We start from the raw sequence: 7,305 nt of genomic DNA, 5'->3' as shown, positions 1-7,305 counted from the left end.
TTCTGGTCTTCTGCTCTGGTTTCTGGTCTTCAGCTCTGGTTTCTGGTCTTCTGCTCTGGTTTCTGGTGTTGTGTGGGGTCGACTGGGTCATGTTTCCTTGGGCCGCTGCGCAGGGGGGCCGACACACATCTGGAACATCCATCAGACGGAGGAGGGTTCCTCAGATACCAGACCTCCATTTGTGAACTCCACAAACCTCTGAACAAACCTGCAGGATTTCATCATGCCACAATCCTTCAGTACTGCGCTGACGGAAAGTTCAGCCTTAAATTATCGTCCTATCGTTTGTTCACCCTCATGTCCTTCCAAACCCATATTTGTTCTTCTGTGGAAAGCAACAGATCTATTTTGAGGAAAGTCCTGCTCAGTTTGTCCACAGTGAACGAGGGCAAAGCTTTCAAGCTTCAAAACAACATAACCTCATAATGCATCAAGTCTTCTGAAGTCAGATGACAATTTCAGTCATTATTCACTCTTCTGAGATTAATCTTTTCTATAAACCAGTAGATTCATTTCACAAAACCAGACTGATTTTATGAATGCTAAATGTCTCATTTGATAAGATTTAGAACAGCATGAATGTTAGTAAATACGGACAAAATGTTACATCTTGCATTAACTATTTATAGATTTTTAAGTGTAATCCAGGTGAAATGTATACAATTTGAAGTAATTGAAGTAAAACTGAAATAATGTAACAATTATCAGATTAAAAGCTTATAGAACTTAACAATTAGAAGCATTGCCTTAGAAATGAACTCAAGTTTGAATAAGTTGAAGTACCAAAATTACTCAAAATGAAATAAAATATACAGCGAAATATAAACAAATAAAAATGACAGAAGCAAATAACGACTAAAACAAACAAAACTTAAAATGAAAACGGTAATAAAATCAAATTCATATTAAATACTAGAATATTAATACTTTTAATTAATACTAAAATAACAATGGCAATGAGCAACAAAGTTGTAAATAAAAGATTATTGGAGTATGTTTTACAAGAAAATACTATTTTTATGGAAGCTTGTTTTTTTTTTTTGCCACTGAATAAAAATCAAAAAGGTAATTGTTACTTTTAATCTCACAATTCTCACTTTTTTATATATCTTTTTATTTTATATCTTGCTATTCTTACTTTTTTTTCCCAGAATTGTGTGATATAAACTTGCAATTGTAAGAAAATAGTATTTTCTTTTCCAGTTCTTTATAATTAGTTTATAAAAAGCAATTGCAAGCTTATGTCTCGCAGTTCTGAGAAAAAAAAGAGAATTGCAAGAAAAAATGTCAGAATTGTGTGATTAAAAAGCCATAGTTACCTTTTTGTTTTTTCATTTAGTGGCAAAAACAGGCTGGCATATATTTAAGTCTTTTTACTTTAAAATATAATGTTTAATTCAATGTTATACTTGCTGTTTCTTTGTAACCCTTTGTAAAACCTACTAGCAAAATCAAAGTGAAAAAGTAAATCCTGCACCAAAAGTTCTGTGTATAGACTTGACTTTTATTAGATAAGCTTTGACAGATTTTAATAAATCATACCGAACTATGATTAATAGACCCAGAACAGCTTTTCCTCCAGTGCATCAGAGCTGATTATCTGTGATAACTGAGGCTCAAACACACTCTTCTGTGTTGCTCTGCTGATGAAGACGAGGGTCTGTTCCTGCAGCAGGAGGTCAGGAGGTCAGAGATCTCGTCTGACGCGAATCTGACATGACAAGCTGAAGAGGAGAAAATGTGTGTGTATGTGAGTGTGTGTGAGAGAGTGTGAGTGTGTGAGTGTGAGTGTGAGGCAGACAGGTTATTGATTGTCTCCTTCATGAGGATGACTGGACGCTCCAGGGACGAACCGACAGGTTTCTTCAGAGCAACAAAAGCTGTGCTGTTCACTGACCTGATCTGATCCTCAGGATCTTTTGAGGAGCGTTTGTTTCCAGAAGCTTTACTTTCACTGTTCCTCAGCGGAGGAATGATCTTCACAAGCCTCCAGAACATCTCACATCTTCTGAGGAGCCTTTATTTCTTCAGCTCTCAATCAGCATTGCATTGCATTACTCTGAATAAAACAGAGCTGTTTATTCTTACTGCATCAGACTATATGAGCCATAAAAGCCTGACGGAGCAAATATGACAAAAAAATACACATGCAAACTTTTTTAATATACTTTTAATATTTTGTCTAAAGCTTTAACAATTAAAAAAATTAAGATCTTTCAAAAGGCATTATTATAAAACGGAGAGTTCCGGTGCTTGATTCTGATTGGCTGAGCTGCGTTCGAAGCTGTTGTAAATTACTCTACAAATATACACCTTTGTTTACTTCTGTAAACCACTTTGTAGCAACCACAACTGTTTCTGAGGAACTACATTGTTTGGTGGAAGAATACTGTTTTTATTAATATCATTACACGTTATTTGCTCCGTTTTATTTTGTGAAACCTTACTACGTATATGGAATAACCGTTTTATAAATGCAATAAGCCCCGAGAAGCCGTGGTTTACAGTGAATTTATAACAGCTAAGGGGCGATGTTAGGCACGACGCGAGCTTATTTATTCTTCACTCTCTAGAACAGACACTTCTCGTCTAAAGCAGCTCTTTGTCCATCAGATGAAAGTACGATCATAAATAAAAACAGAGAGCATCCGTCCATCTGTCCTCTGCTTTCATGAAGGAGCGCACGTATAATCACGTCTCTGCTGTGACTTCAGACGCTCGTTTATGATCCTGCTCTCATGATAAGCGTCTCGGAGCGTGTCTGTGTTTGGGCGAGTGCAGACTCATCACACCCAGGTGTTTGTGAAGAGAATCAGATCACAGGCCAGCAACAAATCAAACCCAACTCAGTTACTTTCATTCATTCATCAGGGATGGTGTTGTCTTCGTAATCTTTCATCAGAATGTAATAAACACACTTAACACTATCACATCCGTTCACTAGAGAAAACCAAATCCTGCATTGCTTTCACCTCATTAAATATCATATTCTCACATCAAACACACATTTATACACCAGTGACGTTTGTTAAAGGGACGGTTCACCAAAAATGAACATTTTTGTCATAATTTACTCTTCCTTGAGTTGTTTCAAACCTGCAGGAGTTTCTGGTAACACTGTACCTAAAGCCTTTATGCATAAAGCATTATAAAAGTAGTTTTAATGCATTAATTATGCCTTGTGATGCACCTTATGATGCATCGTACAATCTCATGAATAATTGTAACCACAGTTAATACTTTATAACACTTTTCAGTTCATCGTTACACTATGCATTTTAAATTTGGCTATAATTATTTACAACAGGATACAACATACATTATGAATAATTATAATGCATTATACCCTTTAATAACCCTTTATAATGCATTATACATAAAGGCTTTAAGTAAAGTGTTATCGAGTTTCTTTCTTCTGTTGAACTCAAAAGAAGATCTTTTGAAGAATGTTGGGAACCAAACAGTTGACGGTAGCCATTGACTTTCATAATAAGGGAAATATACTCTGGAAGTCAATGGCTACCGTCAACTGATTGGTTCCCAACATTCTTTAACCTCCTACAGAAGTTAATCACTGCTTTCTTTTTAATCTAAGATACTGTTTTATACTGAGAAGCCTTGAATATCTCTTGAAAATGTCACCAAATTCTTTAAATTATATGCAAACGTTTTCATTCAAAAACAAATATGCTCTACTTCTTCTTTGTGTCTTCCAACTTTTCTTCTCGAATTCAAATCTAATTCAATTTCATCACACAGACTCAAAAACAACAACAAAAATGCCAGATTTTTTGTGAGCCTAATTAAAGATGTGTATCTTTGTAAACATGTTTTTATCGGTTTCTTTTTTCCCTCAATATAATTATTTCATATTTGAGATATGATTGTGATCTCCCCATTCATGTAATTTTATATTATAAATAAAATAAAAAATATAAAATAAAATTGTTTCTTATGCCCTTACAGTGTAATTAATGTTGAGCTCAGTGTGACAAAACACAGCGTTCTGAGAGAAAACAAAAGAGAGAGAAGATATTTAATTTCACAAACAGAGAGAGCAGGACATTATTAATCTGTGAAACACAGGTCTGTCTGTCTGCTCGTTATTCTGCAGCGGGTGAGTAACAGACAGTAATACTGATATGATAGTGATCGGTTTTAACACCTGTCTGTTTCCCCTCCCATAATGCCCTGCAGCCTGACAACAGCTGAAATCTCTCAGAGAGCCATTTATATGGTCTCTCACACACTCACACTGAGACACACACACACACACACACACACACACACACACACACACACTCACACACACACTCACACAAGCGCACACACACGCACGCGCACACACACACACAAACAAACAGTCTCCCCTCCTCTCCCAGCAGCACAATCAAGAGACACTTAAAAACATCAGGAAACTTAAACACACCCACCTTTGTGTCTCAGGCTTTCTAACAGACTGTGTGTGTGTGTCTTCAGGAAGTTCCAGTAACTAAGTTCTGCTGCATGGGACTATAATTCGCAGACAGTAGAGACGTGACCTCAGATCAACTCCGAACACATGCTCACACACAGACCTCAAGAAATCCTTGCAAGGCATCCAAAACACTGCCACAGCAAGCACACGCACACACACACACACACACACACACACACACACACACACAGCTGTTGAGATACAGAGATTCCCAGAGTCCAGCACACACAGTGACTATCTGACCGCTCCTGCTGACAGCTTTACTAATTACTGAATTAGTTTCTCTCCATCCATCTGTCCATGAAGACCAGAGCTTTTCAGATGCGCTAATAGAGATGTTTGTCAATGATGTTTAACTCTATGACTGCTTAAGGGGAAAAAAAAAGTGAAATAAATGTATATTCATTCAATGAAACCACGTTTCGAGTGAAATGCATTTGGAAATAAACCATGTTATCAGCCTCTAATCAGTGTTATTTTAGAATAATTTATATACTATTCATATTTTTAATATTTTGTATTTTCAGGTTTCATTTTAATTTCTAGTGTTTTATGTGCTTTTTTCATTTGTATTCATTTTTTGTTCTTCGTTCTATATATTACTATTTAAGTTCATTGCTTTTTTTAGTTCAGTTTTAGTTTTTATTTCCTATTAGTAATTTTAATGCTTCAACATGAACTTATTTCAGTTACAGCGATATTTTAGTATTATTGAGATACTATTATTGTTTTTATTAATATTTTGAATTAGTTTTTTTATTTTTATATTTTGTTTTCATTTCAATTTTAGTAGTTTTAGTAATTTTGTTGTGTATTTTTGTAATTTCTATTAGTTTTTTAATGTCTAGTTTATAATTTTTTTTTCAGTTTCAGTTATTTTAGTGCATCAAGTTAAACTAAATAGGAAAATAAATAAATAAATATAAAAATATATAATAAATAACTATAAAAATAATAAAAAAATAAAATAACTTTTAACGTTTAACTTTTTTCCTATACTTCAAGTTTACTTTTTTCTATATTTTATTTAATTTCAGTTAACATATATTTTATTTTAAGTATCAAATGATATGGTTAAACATTTTTCCACATAATATTTATGTGTTCTTTCATTTCAGCTAACACACATATTTCATCTTAAGATAACCACCCAGACAGACAACAGTGATTGAAAAAATCCTGCACATCATTAAATCTGAATGGACGCAGGTCGAGAGGTTTCCGCAGTGCGTCTCTGCTGTTTGTTAGGTGGCTCAGCGTCACGTAGCCTATAAATCTGTCGGGTCAGCGTAACGGGAAACATTTAGACATGACTCGGTTAAAAGTTTGAGGTTTGAGCTGCAGCCCCTCAACCTACGGCTGCCACGTGCAGCTCAGGACGCGGCTGTGTAATTACGGCGCTCACCGCAGGACAAACGATGGAAAGACTGAGGAAAGCTGGAGTAATACCAGAGTCTGCTGCTGCTCATCCAGATTCTTAAGAGTTCTCAAGAGCTTTATGCTTTCTAAGGGCCACTAAAGAGACAGTCCACCCAGAAACAAACATTCTGTCATCATTTACAAAAAAAAATATTTAGAGAAAAATTACCATTTAATGAAAGTCAGTGGGGTCCAATATTTTTTGGATCTCGGGGTTCTTCAAAATATCATACAGGTTTGAAATGACATGAATGTGAGTAAATTATGACAGAATTATCATATTTTGCCTCAAAACCCTTTAACAAATGTAAAAAAGTAGCTTGTACAAAGATTATTTGTGATCCTGGAGCACAAAAGCAGTCATAAGTAGCACAGGTATATTTGTAACAATAGCCAAAAATACATTGTATGGGTCAAACTTATCCATTTCTCTTTTATGCCAAAAATCATTAGGATAATAAGTAAAGATCATGTTCTATTAAGATATTTTGTAAGTTTCCTACCGTAAATATATCAAAACTTAATTTTTGATTAGTAATATGCATTGCTAAGAACTTCATTTGGACGACTTTAAAGATGATTTTCTCAATATTTAGATTTTTTTGCACCCTCAGATTCCAGATTTTCAAATAGTTGTATATCAGCCAAATATTGTCCTATCCTAACAAACCATACATCAATGTGAAAGCTTATTTATTCAGCTTTCAGATTATTTCTCTATATATAACATATTTGACCCGTATGACTGGTTTTGTGGTCCTGGGTCAATTTATTATTTTGTGTGCTGTGAACTAAACAAGAATACTCTAAGCACGTTACTTGATCTTACTTAGATACTCAAGTATTTGTATTAAACTTGTCCAAATATTGTCCTAACTTTCCAATCCTCCAATAGTTTAGAAAAGCACCATACAACCAACTTAATACGAGTCTTGTGCTTTATTCCAAGTATTATGAAATCATACAGCTTTCTGTCAGAAAGAATAAAATGTTATTCATTGAAAATCTAACCTGATGATGCAGGTTCAATTTGAGACGTGTCAGCAGGTTTGACGACCTGAACGCAAGCGCGAATGAGATTTGAGAGCTATACTGCCTACACAAAGCTATTTAAAGCAAAGCACTTTTTTAGAAAGCCACAGTCCACTTCTTTTTCAACGCATGAACGAATAGCTTAGACATTGTGCAATATTTCGGTTTAAAAAAAACAAACAAAAAAAAACAATTCATAATACTGTAACATATGTGCAAATATTCTAAAACATATTTCCAGTGACAGTCAGTGTTATCAGTTTTTGTTTGGATGCATATGTGATGGTCAGACTTTACCTAGCGGCATGAAGAACTGGACGCAGAATCAGCTTTTCTCTTATCTTGTCTTATCATCTGGACTCTGAAAACACAAGATA

This window comes from Sinocyclocheilus anshuiensis, unplaced genomic scaffold (genome assembly GCF_001515605.1).
Source record: "Sinocyclocheilus anshuiensis isolate Anshui unplaced genomic scaffold, SAMN03320099.WGS_v1.1 scaffold1865, whole genome shotgun sequence".
Classification (NCBI taxonomy): Eukaryota; Metazoa; Chordata; class Actinopteri; order Cypriniformes; family Cyprinidae; genus Sinocyclocheilus; species Sinocyclocheilus anshuiensis.
Note: the sequence above shows the minus strand (reverse complement) of the source record.